The 20,427-nt window shown below is 44.8% G+C and overlaps 1 protein-coding gene across 3 annotated transcripts in view; it reads left to right on the top strand.

Annotated features, from left to right (window-relative positions):
- galnt13 (polypeptide N-acetylgalactosaminyltransferase 13) overlaps positions 1-20,427 on the top strand; it is a 550,349-nt gene that overhangs the window by 429,039 nt on the left and 100,883 nt on the right. The gene's annotated exons all lie outside the window — the stretch shown is intronic.

Raw genomic sequence — 20,427 nt, forward strand, 5'->3', positions numbered from 1 at the left:
AAAGGCATGCCGTGCATTAAATAATTTGCTTGGTGGTTATTATAGAAAGACAAGAAGATATATAAAAAATTCATCACATTGAATTTGCACATGTTTGATGGCAAACTTGTGGAGCAGAATTTTCAGGTCGGCAGGCCGGGGCGCGATTGGCGGGCCCAGGATCAGCTGGGAAACAGGCTACCACCCGCAATCGGCCCACAATCACGATTTCACACCAGCTGGCCAAATAAGGCCCGCCCAGTGTGAAACGCGGCTTCCCAATGGTTGGGAAGGACTGGGTGGGGGTGTGTCGTGCGCTGGGCCCAATGGCGACCGAGTGAGCAGTTTATAAATGGCATCGGCAGCCCCTTTAAGGCTGCCGGTGAAGAAGCATACAGTCTGCATTGCGGAGATGGTACTTATGGCCTCAGCAGCGGCTGGCGACACCAGACACTTCGGATGGTCACTCGGCCCCCCACCCCTTCGGGTTTCAGACAAGTGCCTCATGGTTCCCCTGGAGAAGGTGCCGGGAAGGACACCCTTGTATCAAGGGACGGAAGGAGGAGGCCACCACGCCTGACGAAGAAAGCCTGGGAGGAGGTGGCAGTGCAGGTCAGCAGCCATGACATGGTGCGGGTACAGTGCCGCAAGAGGTTCAACAACCTGCTATGCACAGGTGAATACCATGTTGGAATGGATCAGTGTGCAGAAGTGTTTTGGGCTGGCCATCCCCCCCATGGAGCTTAGGGGTGTTGGAGGCTGAGTGCCAACTGTCAGTGACGCCGGAGCTGGCCAAGGGGATGAGCCCTGGCTGCTTGGCCTGAGTGCCTTGCGGCTCAAGGGCCACGACTCGGATGTGCCCTGAAAGGTGTTCCTCAGGTGGAGTTGGCCAGACTGCAATGGCGCTGCAGATAGCGAGTGAACTAATCAATGCTCCCCTGTCCTTTCGGGAGAAGTCAACCCATAACCAATTGGAGAGCTCACAGTCAGGTGGAGACCTGCCCAACCGGCTGCTGCTGACCATGTTCAAGCAGGACGCCCTTGAGCTGGAGAGCCAGCACGCTCCCGGTGCAACCAGTCATGGAGAGACGGGGGTGCCAGACGAAGGTAAGAACATAGTGCACAGAGGTGAGAGTTTCGGATTGCGCAACTGTTCTAGTGTCATCTCTTCATTGATGGGAGCTTCAAACCTGGAGTCCCCATTGATCATTGAAAGGTGATGGCACCATGATGCAGGTCTCCATTGTCTCAACAGGGTGCCTGGCATGCGCAGTGACATTGTAATGGCTTTAACTATTGACATGTCCTTGTTTTCCCTTAGATTCGCCAGTGTGCATTCGCTCTCTGGATCCCAAAGAGCAACCCTGACACCAGAGGGCTGTTGGAATTCATCTGCACCTGCATCACATCTGCGCTCTGAGCCAGGCACCAGCGCAGAGACCGGCACCTAGGTGGGCGATAGATCATGGGCTACATTGTCGATGCACATTGGTGAGGGCACTTCACACTCACTTGAGGTGCATGCGGACGCAGAGAGTGCCCAGGGCGCAGGCAGTTGGAGGACTGCTGGGGACCAGGACGATGCTGGGTCAAAGGCAGAGGATGAGCCTCTGGAGTCATCCATTAGGCGGCAGATGCTGGACATCCAGCGGGATTTGCGGGAGGATCTGGCAGAGATCCATGAGGGTCTGTGTGCCATGGCCTCTGTTGTGGAGGAGTCCATACGGAGCATAAGCACTGCGTTGACCCTCATGGCCGAGCGCACTGCCTCCTCCATTGAGAAAGTTACGACTCTCATGGAGAGGCAGCTCCAGGCACAGAATCAGGGGTTCCTGGGGTTGTGCTCGGACCTACAAACCCTCACACAGGCAATGAGCAGGGAGGTCCACAGCAACCTCATGTTGGCGCACTACCTGCTTGTCGTCTCTGTTGGCTCCACTCAGGGCTCTCTGGATGACGGCAGCATCTCCTCCATCTCTTCACCAGTGACCCTGGCATCTGATGAGGCTGCGATGATTGGGGATTTGCCAGCCGTGGCACTGGCCGCTCCCTCCCAGGTGGGGCTAGCATAGTCTCCACTGGCAAGAGGATGACCGCCAAGGTCATCAAGGCCAGCAAGACAGTGAGTCAGCAGGCTGTCTCCAGTGCTGCTGCCAGTGAGCGGGGTGGGCACCAGGACGCAGACTTGCAAACATAAGTTTGAGACACCATGAACACAAGGGGGACAGTTCACGGGTGATCTTCTGTTCAGTTATGTTTGGTTTATATGTCTACTGGTGTGGACATCAACACCAGTAATGGTCACATCAACGTGACAGTAACATTAAATTTGCTTTTGTTGTGATGGCCTGAGTATGCTTCACCTTTTATTTTTGGTGCAGGGTATGCCAGTATGTAATGCTGGACGTGAGTGGCTCTAAACTTTATTGCACAGGCACTGAGTGGACTTTGGGTTCACATGACAGGGGCATTTCGGACATCCTAGATGGAGACAGTGACCCTGGCATGAGGTGGAAGCGGTGTCGTAGTGCACCCCCTGAATGGTCCAGGCATTGGAAGTACATCTTCAGAAGACCTATGGTCCTCTTTACCATTGCCATTGGGAAGGCATGACTCCTATTATAAAGCTGTTTTGCCTCTGTTCTTGGATGGTGGAGAGGCGTCATAAGCCACCTTTTCAACGGATAGCCCTTGTCACCCAGCAGCCATCCATCCTGTCGGGCTGGAGCACTGAAGAGCCTCGGCACCTGGGAGTGTCTTAGGGTATAAGTGTCATGGGAGCTGCCAGGGTACCTTGCACAGACTTGCAGAATATGCATCCCATGATCTCACACTATCTACACATTCATGGAGTGAAATCCCTTCCTGTTGACAAAGGCACCCAGCTGACCCAATGACACCTTGATGGCCACATGTGTGCAGTCGATTGCACCCTGGACGCGGGGGAACCCAGCAATCGCCGTGAAGCCTCTGGCTCACTCTGCCTGGTTGGCCTTGTCTGTACGGAAATGAATAAATGTTACTACCCGCCTGAACAGAGCATCTGTCACCAGCTTGACACAGCTGTGGATAGCTGATTGGGAGACTCCACAAAGATCCCCCACTATGACCCCTGGAAAGGACCTGAGGCATAGATGTTAAGGGCGCTGTGGCCTTCAGAGCCACTGGCATGGGGTGTCCACCCACCCAGTCAGAGATGATCTCAGGCCCAATCATCCGAGAAATGGCGGTCACGGTTTCCCTGGAGAGACAGAGCTTCCTTTGGCATTGCACCTCGGCTATATTGAGGTAGCATCGCTGCTTGTAAACCTTGGCAGCAGGATAGTGGTGTTTTTTGCGGCACCTTCCATTTTGGAATACCTGCTGGCCCTGTGCCCCTTGTGCCTGCATCTTTCCTCCCACTGGTCGCCCCCCTGGAGGCAGCATAGGGACACCCGGCCTCCTCTCCCTTCTACCCTTCTCTTCCTCAGAGGAGGAGGTGCCTCCAGTGGAGACCACAATCCCCATTACCAGGGTTACAGAAGGCTGCCTGATACATGGAAGGATCCACACAGTCTGAATCCTCCAGGGGCCTTGGAGACACCAATGAGTCCTGAAATGAGCCTGGAAATGCTAACAATTAAGTCCCGAATAGAGATGAAGCTGCCAAGTACAAATAAGCAACCAGCAGCAAACTATCTCCAAAACTCCTCGCTACTCACAATGGCAATGCTGCTGACCCATTTTATCCTGCCCTTGGATGAGGTTTTGCAAAATGTCAGCTGCCTGCCTGCCCGTGCAATGAGAGCAAAATCGCACGGGCAACATGAAATCTTGGTCAGTTGGCCTTTTTAATTGCCTTAAGTGGCCTTTTAAATGATGGCAGGCGTAGCTCTGACACCCGTGTATGCCCGCCGACCGAAATATCGCGCGAGCTTGAGATGACGTCGGGACACTCACCCAACATTATCTCGCGCAATTTCATGTCCGATTGGGTCGGGTGCCCACCCGTCAAATCAGCGTAAGACTCTGCCTTGTGTGTGTGTGCTTGTGTTTCAGGCATATCAGGCCGGATTTTTGCGGACTTGGGCTGACTACGGAGGCATTTAAAAGTGATGGGCGAGACCCGAATGCATAAGTCCTGACTCCATTTCCGGCAGATACCATTTTCCCGGCGGGGTTAAGGGAGTGGTGCGTGAATCACACAGGTGGGAAACCAGAATTCAGCAGGGCCATTTGAAATTGGCGCTGTTTGCAAACAGATTCCACTTCTGCTGTCCTGAGGGCCTTAACTTGCAGTATAGGAGTCACAAATTTATGGGGGAGATGTAAGTGCTCTTCAAGGGAGGATAAGGTCTGTTTAATTGTCATGATCTGAAGTCAATTAAATGTCTAGCCCTTTAAACATGAACAAAAGGCTGCAGCTGTCAAAGTAAGAAAAACATAGCTGTTGGACTGCTTTGGTTGACAAGCCAAAAGGTGTAACTGAGAGAAGAAAGAACCTAATCATCTGTTCTTGCGGTTTCAATCGAGTTCATTGTTGACATTTCCCAAGGTCTGTTAGTACAGCTGTGCCCATTGTGAATGCTTGGCTGAGATTCAAAAGCTCCAAAAGCACTTATCTCAACAGGGAGAACTGAGTTCATATTTTGATTGGCAGTTTTAAGAGTATATTAAAAGATTAGCTTTCTTTGATGTGGTTACTGAATAGAAATTTGTTATTTTATCAGATTGACCATTTGATTGAATTTAAAATCTTTGGATGGGTTTCATGAATGAGAGTTTTTTCCTATTATCAAGTGTGAATGAATGAGAGCTCTGTTAGATTCTTAGAAGTTTAATTTTTTTATCTCCACATGGCTTCTGAGATGGCTGCCTAAAGTGGATATTGAACGGGTAGCTATGGAAGATCCATGTGGGGTATGAGTTGGCATGGAGGTTGTTGGGGGGTATAAGGTAGCCATAGAGATGGCACAGTGAGTGGGAGAGGGGTGAAAGGATTTGGGAGATGAGGACTGGGGGGCCTAACAATTTTTAAACCAACTGGGACCAAGCTCCAGAGAACCAAGGTAGACTTTCTAACCTGCCATCCTCGCCCGTTCCTGTGGCCGTCTCCAATCTGCATCCGGGGTCGGTAAGCCTGACTCGATTCTATCCCCAATTCCCAACCCCCCCCCCGCACGCGGTGAAAATTGCGTGTAACAGGGCCTTTTATTTTGAGGCAGATCTGCTGGATGAGGAAATTTCCCAGGTTGAGTTACCCGCCTTGGTAGCGAAAATCCGCCCGTCATTTCATAATATTAAGAGACAAGGAGAATGCTCCAGGCTATATAACGAGCCAGAAGCTGGACAAAATTGAATAGTTAGAAAATAGTGAAAGCAATTTCAAATTTATCATGTTTGTTTGCAGTATCTTAAGAGTTCTAATAAGACGCTCAGAGCAGAACTGCGTGGTCAACTCACTGGCAGAGGTCTCCCGGTCAGCATCGATGTTGCCGCATTGCTGCTGCCCATGAAGATCTCTGCACACCACCTTCTGTGCACTCTTCCTGCTGGGAATTCCGATCCCGGTTACAGCAGCAATGAATCAGCACAGCCTTTTAAGGGGAAGACCAGCCAGCGCAGGTAAAGACAATCTGTGCAGAGGATATGTCCCCTTTTTATGATATTAGCTGCCTTATTCATAAGTTTTTAAAGGTCTCAAGCCTTTAAGTGGGTGCGAGAGAGTGGGTGGATGGGTGAGTGGATGAGTGAAGAGATGAGTGAGTAAGGGCGTGGGTGGTGGGATGGGGGTGTGTAGTCAGATCTGGGGATTAGTCGGGCCGGGGGTGGATAGTCAGATCAGGCCAAGCAGTAGTTGGGTTGGACAGTGGGTACTGGGCCGCGGAATGGGTAGTGGGCTCAGGGGTTAATCGAGTCGGGTCAGGGGATGGGTAGTCGGGTCAGAGGTTTGGTGAGTCAGGTCAGGGAGGTAGTTGGATGAGGTCAGGGTGGTGGTAGTTGGTTGGATCTGATTGGGGTAGGAGTCAGTTTGGGGGTGCTAGTGGTAGAGAGAGTCAGCTTGGGTGGGATTGGAGAGTTGGAACATAGTGTCTGAAAATCAGAGGATGATAACAGCAATATTTATTATGTTGTAAGGAAATTATTGGGTGGTGGCCTCACTTTGTATTAGTTCAAGAAGACATTTAACTGCAAAATCTATTCAGTTTCAAGGTTGAAATCACATGAACGAAAGCTTGGAGCGGACAGTGCTATATACAGAAGGAAAAATCTAGAGCTTAAATATGGAAATATTCAACCATAAGCATAAAGATCTCAAGGGCAATTAGGGATTGACAATAAATACTTGCCTCACCAGAGATGCTCACGTTCCCCAAGAACACATTTAAAAAATCCAAGGTCAGAGCAGTAGAGCAGCTGTAGCTCCTTGGAAATCTCAGGCCTTGACCTCTTTATAGAAAAAGGTTATAATTTGCTATGTCATTGTTTTCCTGAGCGAAGATCTCCTTGTGCACTGAGCATGGCTTACAGGCTGTGGAGTTGCATCCACTTTTAAAATGAACTACTTGAATTTTCATTACTTTAAAGTTGATTTGTTACCTGGAGCATGAAAGAACCTTTTTTATACCTTTCTACCTTACAAAGCACAATTGAAAAGTGAAACAATGGACTCCAGTTTTTAAAGGGAAGTGTACCTACCTCACCACCTCTCCTAAGGTTGGCAGAAGTTCTATTTTACCACTTAAACTTGAGAAAATTGATGTGAACCTGGTGGATAATTGTGAATATGCATCAAAGATAATTTTAAACTAATTGTTACACACAGAATGTGTTTTGCAAAGGGTCTGTGTTTCCATCTAGTGAAAGTTGATTGTATTGCAGACACAAGGCATTTATTTTCAAATTTAAAATAACAGACCTCAGCATTGATGCTAATGTGATCAGTCCAGTATACAATGCAGTGTTGTCCAATAGGATTTTGATGTTCACTAATCTTACGGTGATCAAAATATATACAATATTAATAAAATAAATGCACAATCATTTAAAGATAAGTTTGAGGCTTTAAACCTTCAGCAGTCAACAATCAAGACCGAACTGATACACTCACTGCCAAAGCCATGGGAATAGCTTCAAAAGGGTTTTGTAATCTAACTGTCCCACAAAACACGTCTGCTGTATACATGCTCAACGGATGGTAACAATCTGTTAACTGAAGTGTTCCATTTCTGACACTGTGTGCTCCAGTTTATTTTTTTGTTAATTCTTCAAGAGTGAACTGTCTATACTTTATCAGAATTGCTATATTAGGAGACAATATAAGGGAAAAGAATCAACAAATCTCTGCATATTGACTTCTGCATTCTGTCCCTTGCCTTGCTTTTATTCTCTGTTGCTTGCCACTTCAAACACGATGTCCGGACATTGAATAAACCTTTGGCTCATGGCCAACCTCTTGTAAACTCTCCTTTTATGCCATAGTACCCTACTCCTTTCAATTGCTCATTTCAACAGATATATTAAGATGAAGGCTGAGCAACATTTGGATGTTTCTGCACCACACCAGCTTGCCAAAATTACACATTTTAACCATTACTGGCAGCCATACAGCACTGTCATTCGCTGATGCACCTCAACTTGTTTTGTGAAAACCGCCAACTAGTAGCCAAACAAAGCCATGTTTTTCAGTTAGTATTGCCTGAGTCACTAGACTCTCTAAGAAAATTTCAAGAACAACCGGACTGCTGTGCTTCCGAAGACCAGCTCTGCTTTCACGGCAATTCAAAGAGCGGTCCCACGGATCTAAATGGAGAGAACAGGAACAGAGAAGGTGACAAATGGCAGACTATTTTTCTTTTTCATTGAGCAAGTGGCCCTTCAGCTTCCAGGTCACTAGAAACCTAATAACTGAATGATGTTGTTCCAACCAATATGTGACTCCTGTCTAACAGCAACATGGTTGATTCTTCCTTGCTTAATGAGGGATGAATAGCAGTCTAGCGAGTGACACCGATATTCATACCCAGTGTCGCAACTTTAACACAGCTTAGTATTATGTGGCTCTAAAAATGAAAAGCATTAATTTGCAACATGTCTGTGGCTAATCTGCCACGTGGCAAGCATATTGAACAACACTTACATAGCGGACAGTGTATTGTCTCTTGGGGACACGTGTGTCTTGGTATTATTTCCCTTTTTTTTTGTCCTTTATCTGACTCAGTTCATATCATTCCCACTTCTGAGTCAACAGATTTTAGGCTCAAGTTCCCCCTGGAACTTAAATATAATCTAAAACTCCAGTGTGGTGCTGAGGAGTGTAAGAGCTAATGGGGGTACTTTGCATCTTTGCTACTTGGGCATAATAGAAACTCCCTGATTTTCATTTTCTTAATGGCACATGCGCCAGGTAATGGAGTGAGCTGTTCTTGATCCCGTAAACCTTAGTCTCAGGACAGAGTCCCAGGGATTTTAACTAACTTAGTTCCTATGTCATTGGACATTGAAGTTGGAAAGTGCAAAATATATATATTTTCAACTGCTTTCTACTTATCCCTGTAGAGCGGTAAAAATTCAGTCTAATTTTTGCATCTGCAGTGCTATACCTAGTGCTGAACTGTCATTAATATCTGCCAGATGACAAGCAATTTATTATGTAATCACAATGTATTCTTAAAAGTTGGAACCAATGTGTCACTAATGAACATTTCATTGTCTTGACTTACGGTGTTAGTTAAATAAGCTTGACGTCACTTGACATACATTTGAATTCGAAATCCCAGGAGTGTAATGCTCAAGCTGTTACCTGTAGCCATCATGTGGTGTTCTTTCTTATATACTTTTCTTTTATTGTTGCTCTAAATTGAAATCTGTTGGACCCTGTAAACCTGTAATTAATGAGCAAATTTTGAGTTTACGTGTTTAGAATGAAATGGCTAGTGGGTTGTGGCTCATCACAGTAGTATACTGTGTAACTGGATATTTTTGTAAGCCATTAATATTTTTGAATTGTAACGTCTTTAAGCCCTTAAAGTATAGGAGTTATAGAGATAGAAATTGGTCTGTTTTTCAGACTTCGACAGGTGGAAAGTGTACCAATGTGATCAATCAGCACAGACATTGGTCCTTCTGATAAAATCATGGGGCCCATTTTGTAGATGCCCAGACAGACATTTAAAACAGGTGTTAGACCTATGACTGGGCACTCCTCAGTCCTCGCGGCCTCCTCAGATTCGACGGTCACTGGCAAAGGGTCAGAGGAGCTGCTGCCATCATCAGCAGTGCCCTGAGAGGAGATCCCAGATGCATGGAGCTGCAGCTCGTCTGCCAACATGAAGTTGGTTTGAACTTCCCTGTTTACCATAGATGGATGGGCAGCTAGCAGAGTCACTAGGTGCCTCATCCATTTCTCACATTGGCAGTGACCTGCTAAGGTCAGCACCAGTGTGTGGGCTTGCAGGTCTGAACGCAACCCCAGAAACCCTGAAACAAAAACAGAAAATGCGGGAAAAACTCAGCAGGTCTAGAAGCATCTGTGGAGAGAGAAACGGTTAACGTTCCCTTTGGGGTTTCCATGGGTAACTGAGCCGAATAAGATGAACTGATTCATGTAAGCCAGAATCCTATGATGTGCCTAGGACCCTGATACCAACTGAAAGTCCCACTGGGCAGAACCTCCACTGTGGACATAAGAACATTAGAAATGGAAGCAGGAGTAGGCCATGTGACCCCTCAAGCCCGCTCCACCATTCAGTAAGATCATGGCTAATCTTCGCCCTCAAGCCTACTTTTCTTGCAAATCTTATAACTCCTGATTTCCTTAAAGACCTAATATGACCGCATAATCTCTTCTGCAGAGAAGTGATGAAAGCGGAATGAGAGAGAGCAGAATTCTGGCTTGAGAACCCCCGCTTCTGCAGGGCAACTCTTGTCCTCTCTGCCTAAAGACCTGTGGCCCCAGGTTTGGCCCACTGAGTCACCTGTGGACACCCAAATGATAAAGCCTGGCAGATGTCATCTCATTTTGAGGGACTGACAACGCCAATGTAGTATCTATTGACCTTTAATATACTCAACAACTGAGCATCCACAGCCCTCTGGTGCAAAGAATTCCAGAGATTCGTAACCGTCTGAATGAAGAGATTTCTCTTCATCCCAGTTCTAAATGGCTGACCTATGATCCTGAAACTATTCCCCAAGTTTTAGATTTTTCATCCAGGTGAAACACACTTTCCGCATCAACCCTGTCAAGACCTCTCAGAATCCCATGGCTTAGATCTTTCAGCCTCCGGATAATGAGACCAGATGTACCCAGAAGATGTGCTACGACCCCTCAGAGGTTCCAATGCAAGGACTCCATAGGAATTGCCCAGGAAGTTTGAACTTTCGATGGGCAATTCCCCTCCCCAGGACCCTCTACAAGAGACTCTGACTCTGAGCTAGAGTCGGAGATTTTGAACAATTCCGACTTACTTACCTGGATGGTTACCCAGGAAATGTTAGACAGATTAAAAGCTGGTCTAACATCTGGATAACTCTGCAACTGACCCTCCATCACTCACACTGACCTTCCCCCGACTCCTCCCTTGACTCCCTAACTGCTCCTCCCAACCCCTCCAACACTGCCCCCCACCCAGACCCGACCTGGCTAGTCTCCACCACCCGACTACCCCCCAACACCACCCCTTCTCCTCCCGAAACCCAACTTTTCTCCTGACCTGACCTGACTAGCCCCTGACCTGACTTGACTAGCCCTCACCACCTGACACCCCCTGACCCCACGATTACCTTCAAACCCATCCTGACTAGCCCCCACCACTTGACTCCCCTCCCAACCCAACTACATATTGACCCACCTGCCACTCTAGCTCCTTACCACATGCCTTGCCCACCCTACCCATCACCCACTCTCCCACCTTATCCACATACCTACCCACCCTATCCCCTTACCCACTTACCTTCTCTTTGTAGTTTTTCAAAGAAGCTTTGGGACATTTTAACTTCCTTATCAGAAACCTGCATGTTGTGACATAAAAAATGCCCCTGATGATCCAGTGCTACAAAGAAGCAGCTCCATTTCAGACATGCTTGGCATTTCTGGAGAAGCCAGGACCGGAAATCCTGGCTAGAAATGCAGAGCTTTGGCATGGCGGAGAAACGTAGGAGCGGAGTGAAAATCCGATCATGATTGCCACTTCTTGGAAGATTTGGGTCGATAGGCAGGATTTTCCCCTCGTCGGGTGGGCGGGCCCAGGAGCGTCTGCAAAACAGTCCACCACCTGCGATCGCGCCCCGAGCATGATTTCACGCTGGCTGGCCAATTAAAGACCAGCCAACGTGAAACGCACGTTGAGAACCCCAGCATTGCCTGGGTGGGGGCGGGAAGAGCACGAGCGCTGAAGTTTGCGCATGCGCGAGGGTGCACAGAGCTGCCTCAGGGAGCTGAATATTTTTTAAATGAAAAATACAAATAATATAAACATATCCCCACATGTGACTCAGTCACATGAAGAGGGACATGTTAAAAATTAGTTTAAAAAACTTTATTTTTTTTATTCACTGTTGGAAACGTCATCCCGTCCGTGGATGATGTTTTGCAAAAAATGCAAAGGCCACCTGACCTATTTGCCCGCCTGCCAACCGTAAGGTTGGATGGGCGGCAAAAAATTCAAATTAATTACCTGCTTTAAGGGCCTTAATAGGCCTCTTAATTGTCGGCGGGCGTGCTGCTGACTCTCGCGTGCACCCGCCGATTGAAATATCGTGCTATTGCGCAATGATGTTGGGACACTCACCTGACGTCATCGTGTGGTATTTCACTCTTGGGCGTGTCGGGTGCGTGCGTGCCGAGCTGAAAATCTTGGCCTATGTGTTTCAACAGGATCACCTCTCATTCTCCTAAACTGCAGAATATATATGCCCATTCTACTCACTGGCTTGTCGTAGGACAACTGTCTCATCCCAGGAATCAATCTAGTGAACCTTCGTTGTACTGCCTCTAAGGCAAGTGTATCCTGCCTTAAATACTGTTGTGAATATCTGATTTTATGACCCAAATGTTTTAGGATTGAAATTGAAATTTTTAAATGTTGAATAAATGAAAACAACAGATTTCAGAAGCTGGTAAACAAACCTAAAGTAATTGCAAATCAAAGAGTGCCCTGTGTTTATTTTATAAGGCCATATGGGAAGTATTGGAAACTAAACAATGGGCTAATTCTCTGCGCATCTCGACGGAGACAGAGAGTCTACAGCTGACTCAGTTAGAGGTTTACATTATTCATGTGGGTCCCTAGAACAAAGGAATGGTGGGAGTTGGGGATAATTAATTTAAATCTCCAACTGGCAGATCCTAAGCATGCCACTTTGTTTAAAGGCCTCCTAAACCTTACCCGTGACCAAAGCCACATTCCAATGACTTGGGATCACAGTCAAAGATGGCTGCAGATTTTCATGATTGTACTTTTTGTTTTCCAAAACAATTGAAATGGAGACAACCTGTCTGCAAAGCTGCACCAAGAAAAATTGCCCTGGAAGAGATGAATGGGGGCCATCTGCTAACCCATTAGCAAAGTGTCCAAACAATCACCTGGGCACTCAACTGGGTGGAGACAAACCATTAGACATAATCACTTGGACAATTATACTCTGGCTGAGAGAGGAATTCACAGCTATGATCTAATCAAAGTAACTGGAATACACTAGCCATGACCATATTTGGATCACTGGGCAGTTGGAGAGAGAAAATCATGTGACAACCTTTGTATCTGATTTTTTAAAAGACCAGAGCCACATTCCAATGACTTGGGATCACAGTCAAAAATGGCTGCAGATTTTCATGATTGTACTTTTTGTTTTCCAAAACAATTGAAATGGAGACAACCTGCCTGTAACCTGTCTACATGGTTTAAGCACCTGTTCTCTCTGAAGAATAGGATAAGCAGCTGAGACACTGAAGGAACAAGACCCTGAGTGGATTCCTTCCCTCTATCCGACCAACTTGCAAGTTGAACCCCGTCTGCTGATTTTGACTATCTAGGTGCTGCAAACAGTGATTTTACAAAGAACTCAACCCACCACTGCTGTATCCAGAAGAATGGATAAATCATCCATCTACAGCTTTAAACCACCTTGATGCTGAAAGCAGGAGGACCGCCAAGTTCAGTCTGAAGCCAGCGGAGTCAGCAACCTTCAAGAGCCATATATCCTTTTAATTTTACTGGACTCTAAATTACTTAATCTATCCCCCCCACTCTGTAATCTATTTTTGTGTGAGTGAACTTTGAGTGTGTGTGTGTGAGACCAGGTTAAGTATAATAAAAGTTATCGTCTTTTTAAAAACTCACGAAAAGCTGCCCGATCATGTTTTTTATGGCTACAGCACATAAGCAGATAAACACTCTTAGAATTGGCAAGTATATCCTTTTTTAAAGAAAACTATTGCAGTTAAATGGGAGAGGGAAAAGACGGGAGCCATTCAACCCCTCATCACCTGGTCATAACATTGCCAAAACATATTACACTAACCTTTCAGAACCTTCCCGATTCCTCAACAGGCTTCTCCCAATGGTCTACAAGGAGATGTGTTTTTTAGGGCTTCCGAAGCCCTCACCAGCGCATGAAAATTGTTTGTGAGAGGAATTTTCCTGAGCTCTTCACAATTGGGAAGTGCTGTATGTGAGTTTTGCATCCAAGGCTTTCCTGACCCACAAAACTGGTATGGGTTTGGGAAGACAGAGGAAAATTGATTTTCCATCAATAAAAAACTAAGTTCAGGGTTTTGCGATCCAATTCACACTTTCAATGGGAGACGAAAATCCAGCTTCTGGTCTTAACCTGTAGTGGCAGCCAGGTTTAATGGCAGCCAGCATTGATGGACTCAATGGAACACATAGGTGCTAGAAGGAGTCAATAAAGATAGCTCTAGTTGTGCTGACACCTATCTATAGAAAAATTTGGCTCATCTAGTTCTTAAAGATAGGCATTTGGAGAGGGTGGCAACAGTTTCAGAGTCAGTCAAGGAGACAGAGAATAATGAGGATTATTGGCATCACCACTGGATCACCAGATTCTATCCTTCATAAACTTGAGGTCATCCAAAGCTCTGCTGCCGTGTCTTAACTTGCAGCAAGTCCCATTCCCTTATCAGCCCTGTGATCGCTGATCTACCTTGGCTCCTGGTCAAGCAATGCCTTGTCTTTAAAATTCTCAGCCTTGTTTTTAAATCCCAACTTTGTTTTAAAATCACTCCATGACCTCGGCCCTTCCTATCTCTGTAATGTCTTCCATCCCTACAACCTTACCAAGATATCTGCACTCCTCTAATCCTAGCCTGTTGTGCAATCTCAAGTATAATGCTCCACCATTGGTGCCCGTGCCTTCAATGCCTGGGCCCTAAGCTAACAGCAAAGAAATCCCTTCCTAACCCTCTCTGACTATCTACCTCGCTTTCCTCCTTTATGACAATCCTCAAAACCTGCTTCTTTGACTAGGCTTTTGGTCATTTGACCCAAAAACTCCTCATGTGGCTTGTTGTAATACTTTGTTTTATAGTGTTCCTCTGAAGTGCCTTGGCATGTTTCATTATGTGAGGCAGTCAGTGGAGCTAATGAATATGAGTGATTAGAAGCTGCACCAGGAAGGGGCTGAGGAAGTAGGTGATAAACTTGATGAACTGATGGTAAGTTTAGCAAGGGCAGGGGATGAGATGGAGGAAAACTGCAGATTAAGGCAGCTGCATTCTCAGAGGAGTTCTGCGGCTCAGGAATGGAAAGGGGTCTGAGGAGATAAGAACCAGCAGAGTGATTTACTGCAAAATTTGGTTGCACAGACTCTGTAGTTTTGGTGCTACAGGTGCTGTTTTGGGTCATAAATGGCTACTTTGGCACTGTGCACACTCCTGGGGCACACTGCACTAGATGTCATTCTGGTGAGGTCAGTAGCATAGATGCTGGAACTGTGCACCAGAAGTATGCAGAGGAGGAATGCAAATTTGACACCAGCAGTGCCATTTTCAACCTGAACGATGATGCCCACTCTTAACCTCGCACAGCTAAACATGTGTCCAGCAGCAGGAAAGGCTCATTAGCAGCCTATTTAAAGGGATCATCAAGTACTTTCAGGTTAGTTGCCGATCGAATGTTACTGATAGATGCTGCATCATTAGAAGTGTTTGGCTTTCTAAAGTTGGTGAAGTCTACAGGGAGTAATGTGGCATGTGCCGACGGCTATGATTCTGATTTCAAGGATTCTGTTCAGCTCACTTGTTTCCAGATATGGTTACAGTAGTTTCTACCCCTTTTTGGCCTACATCATGTCAGAGAGAATAAGGAGGGTGTCAAAAGAGGAGGTTAGAAATTTTGCAATAGCTGACAGTTGAGATCAAAATGCATAATCTCCTTGAGCATTATTAGTGGTGTATAAAGAGTGTTAAATGGAAACTTAGTTCAGTTTGTTTTGTAGAATTAGGAAGATGAAACCATTGAAATCTTAATGCTGAATGTTTGGCTTTCTTGTTTATAGCTTCAAATGAAATGAATGCTTTCCCACTTAACACTTCCCCATGAGGCCTCGAGCCTTTTCTATCCCTCCATCCCCCGCAGTAATCTGTTGTGATATTGCTTTAATGGAATATGTAAATAGTGAGTGTGCATTATCACTGCAGGAAGTGATGTCATCCAGAATGTGACACAGCAGTAGGATTTGTATTGATTCCCTAGCAAGATGTGCAGGCAGAGCTCTCCTGCAGAGACTCTGTATTTTTGGTGCTACTTGTGTATAGTATTGTGAGTTTTCAATAATAAGAACCCTAAGTATTTGGTACCGTTCATCAGTGTGTGATTGATAAGCTCCTGTGCAGAACCCAGTAACACAACATGGTGGCAGCTGTGCATTTTTGAAAACCACGTTGCAGAAATAAAGTCAAAGTGAAGATCAGAATTGTGATGATTCGTTTCAGTGAAGAAGTCACAGAATGGAGCCAGTCCAAAGATTAGGCGAAACCAGAAAGAAGAAATTGGGACAACATAAGTGGTCTGCTACAAAAGCAGAAGCAATACAGTGAGACACCAGGAAGTAGAAGTGTCCTCAAGGATCAGTGTTCAAAAAACAATGAATAACTGACTAGAAGGATAACCAGGTCATTGGTCAGCAAGAATATTAAATGAGCTCAGGATTAGGCTGCGAATGTCAGTTTGGAATCGGGCCAACGTTTGCAAAGCCATGTGGGTGTGTGGTTCCCAGCAAAGGAAGCTTTGTGGATGGCGCCAATGAAGAAGCGTGCAATACAGGCTACAAAGCAACAGTGATACAGAGTCCAGCATTGGACATGATGAAAACTCAAGCTGCAGGCACAGCAGTTCTGCAGTACTGTTTAATAGTTCCATCGAACGAAACCCAACCCACTGTAAACCAGAAAAACCTTTGAGAAGCAAGGAGTACTGGAATGATGACAGCTAAATTTCCCATCATGAATTGGAAGGCCAAAGATGTTCTATACTGAAGCCTATCCAGCTTTACCTGTCCCACCCCCTTCAACAGTATATATTTCACCACATTTTTACTTCACTTTAGTTCTGAAGAAGAATCATACGGACTTGAAATGTTAACTCTGTCTTTCTCTCCACAGATGCTGTCAGACCTGCTGAGTTTTTCCAGCAATCTTTGTTTTTGTTTCAGATGTTCTATCCTAGTTTAAGCTTTTTTGCCAGAGAATGGAGTTATATTTTTTCGATTTATCCGTTGCTGAACCTGACAGACAGGCAATGAAGGTTAAAAAAGCCATTGGAAAAATGAGGACTCCATTGAATTAACACATCAGATCTATCTGATGAGAATCAAAAAGACCTGGTGGAGCTCTGGAATACACTGAAATATCTACTCCTCATAAAGTTGAATCTCACGATCCACCATTTAGAGTTAATGGCAGTCAGACAATGGCCTCGGGAGTCAATTGATTAGCTTGTAAGCTGATGCCATGATAAGGGCAGAGACAGTGATTTCTCTGAAGGCAAGTTGTCAAAGTGAATCATGGAACCCGTCATTGCTTCAACAGCAATTGAAACCTTCCAGAGAGACTGATTAGGAAAAAAAAGAGCATGATAGGAAGTATGAAGCCATTGTGGTAGGAAGGCAACCTTTGCAAGTATTGGGTGTGGCTGTGACTATTGGCAAAATGGCCAAGGCACCGAAACAAAATAAATCCTTTAGGTGGTGCGGCCTCCTACACTAACCGTGGAATTAATTGTTGGGCATTTCAAGACCACTGCAAGGCACGTGGCTTGAAAGGGCATTGGGCACGTCAGTGAAGGAAATCTGGCTACGACAGTGTGCTCAGAGGCTACAATAAGCCACGATCAAATAAGAAGTGTGTGGAGCATACTGGCAACAGCAGCAAGGAGTGTGTCAGGAGTCAACGCAAACAGACATATACAAAACATTGGCAAAGGGACAGACCAGGTGGAAGATGCCGAGAAGAATACTCTTCAACTTGAAAGTGAGGAGGGTTTCCACACCGTAAATGTGGCAAGATGTGTGGATGCGATTACACAGCTAGAGGTTTTTGCTATAATCAGTATTATATGTCCAAACAAGAAGAGCAAACACACATTCAAAGCCAAGATAGACACTGGAGCTAGTGTCAACATTCTGCTATTAAGAATCTTAAAAAGCATGTATCTTGACTGATGGGAGTCAATGGTACAGCCTATGACAGCCAGGTTGACAGTTTACACCAAGTCACCAATCCATTTTATGAACACTGACGTTAAAACGCAGCTACGGTAAGTTTGTATGGTCATCGCAAGTTTTCTACTTGGTAGACATGAATGGTCCAAACTGTGGCAGGAAATACCGGTATGTAGGGAGCTCAAACTTGTGACCATACACAAAATCAACAGTGTGCCATTGGTGGAAGAAAATGTTAAAAATGGCCCTATCAAGTCAATACTAACTTACAGCTCGATATGTACCCAGATAGGTTCAGTGCTGTGGGAAGCTTCAAAGGTGATGCTTGCATTTAAGAGAAAATGCAATTCCTTCAATTGACCCACTAGGAAGGGCAGGGAAACAGAACAAGATTTCCAGGTTGCTATGTTGTATTTATGGGCAACACGAATAGACATGGGATTACCATCACCAGCCGAAATCATGTTCAGGAGGCAAATCAGAATGACACTTTTGAGTTATTATCTGTCGAGGCGGATTGCATCAGCGCAGGAAAGACTACTGAAGAAGCAGGAGAAGATGAGGTCCATACATGGGCAGGTGTGGAATTGCCTAGCATATATGTGGAGCAAAAGGTTCAAGTTATTTACCCAATGGAAGTAACCTTTGGGACTCTTAAATAATGGATGGAGGTCTGACATTTATGTAAGTAGTGTTTGCAGAAAGTCTGTTACGTTATATGTATGTATTATTAAGCGTAATATTCTACTTAAGGAAAAAGGGGGATGTTGTGATATTGCTTTAATGGAATATGTAAATAGTGAGTGGGCATCATCACTGCAAGAATTGATGCCGTACAGCATGTGACACAACAGTAGGAGCTTTGTTGATCCCCTAGCAAGATGTGCATGTAGAGCTCTCCTGTAATTTATATATAGTATTGTGAGTCTTCAATAAAAATAACACATTTGTTGTCATTCTTTAGTGTGTGATTGATATGTTTGTGTGCAGAACCCACTAACACAACATAATCTAGCACTGAAGGTCTATCCACTTGACATCCAGCCAGCCTCTCAATCTAGCTGGCTGCACCTGGGAACTATAACGAATATGTACTAATTTCAGTACATCACTGTTATCTAGGATTCAAGTGAGCTGCAAAGAAATGTACAACTTTAGTTAATTCAAATGAAATTAAATCAAATTGGATTGATCTGGATTTTGCAGGGGGTACAGTATGATTTGTGGGAGAATGGCGATGGATTTGAGAGACTCCCCCAGAACCAGCAATCACTGAAATCAGTGAGAATTTTAACTTTCCTGCCTCTACATCACCGTTTGAAACTCTGTAACTAAGTTACAACTTGTTCAATCAGGAGTAACTGGATTTTTAATATAATTAATAAAATTAATAAACAACAGAACTGACCCTGAAAGAATGATTTTATATTTGTTGGAGTGCAGTCAAATGATTAATTAGGAGATTTTTAAAACTATTTTTTTAAATAATTGTTTTTAAAAAAGCTTTATCACTATATTTTAGCATCTACGTTCACCCCATGTATGTCCAATCTTTAATTTGCTCTCTATAAAAACAATTGTAAGTGATTTTATTATATTGCTTTTTGCTTTCTGGTCGGATGTCTCTGAAGATTCTTTAATGTGATTGGATACTTGAAAAGCTTGATGACCTCACTCTAGCTCCATGCTGGGGATGCCCAGTAATGAATGCTGCAATCAGTTGCAGTACCAAAGCACAGAGATCCTCGCCAGAGAGATTGCTACTTCAAGACCCCAATCCAAGACTTTGAATCTTCCCTTGAGGCCTTCAAACTCCTCCACAAGCCTTTCGCCCACCACCCTTTCCTATCTCTCCCTCCTTCCATTATACTCCCCAGCAGCAACCTGGCACAGAGGTTTACCCGCCTGACAGCCAACCAGCCTCTCAATCTAGCTGGCTGCATCTGGAAAATGGAAACAAAAATGTTACTGAGGTCCTGCCACTAAATTCGCTCAAGTAAGGACATGTCACTTCAGTTGTACAAAACCTTGATCAAACCTTGTTCAGCTTTGAGCTCCACATCTCAGGATAGATATATTGGCCTTGGAGAGGGTAGAGCACAAATTTACCAGAATAATATCAGGGCTTAAGTTAAATTATTAAGGCAGTTTGCAAAAAATAAGTTTAGAAAGTTGAGGAGAGAACTAATAGTGGCGTTCAAAATTATAAATGGATTCAATAAGATAGATACATAAATATGATTTCACGTGATGGGGGAATCCAGAACAGGCGCCATAATCTTAAAATAAAATTGTATCATTTTGGAGTAAAATTAGGAAGATTTTTTCTTTTACAAACAGGATGGAAATCTGAAACTCCCATTCACCAAAGGCTGTGGATGGTTGAGTCACTTGTAATTTTCAAGATTGAGATTGGTAGATTTTTATTAGGTCAGGGCCACAGGGTTATGGAGAAAGGGTGGTTAAATGGACCATAATGTAACAGGATGGCAGAACTGGCTCAAGAACCTAAATGGTCTACTCTTGTTGCTATGTAATCTTAAAATTTCAAGACTGCAATTTCTACATTCAATTTGCAGATTTCTAGCAACTACAGTATTTTATTTTTCGCTCACTGAGATTATTGTGGTGGACTAAGATGTTTATATTCTATTTGACACTTTTTTACTGATCATTTATTCCTACGTTGTGAATTTCTGTAGCAAGCTTAATGTTATAATACCCAGATGTTCTATTTTGCTGACTTTAGCTGTCCTCGGTAGTTCTATACTGTGATTCTTTTGCCTT

Source organism: Cetorhinus maximus, chromosome 11 (assembly GCF_964194155.1).
Source record: "Cetorhinus maximus chromosome 11, sCetMax3.hap1.1, whole genome shotgun sequence".
In the NCBI taxonomy this organism is placed as follows: Eukaryota; Metazoa; Chordata; class Chondrichthyes; order Lamniformes; family Cetorhinidae; genus Cetorhinus; species Cetorhinus maximus.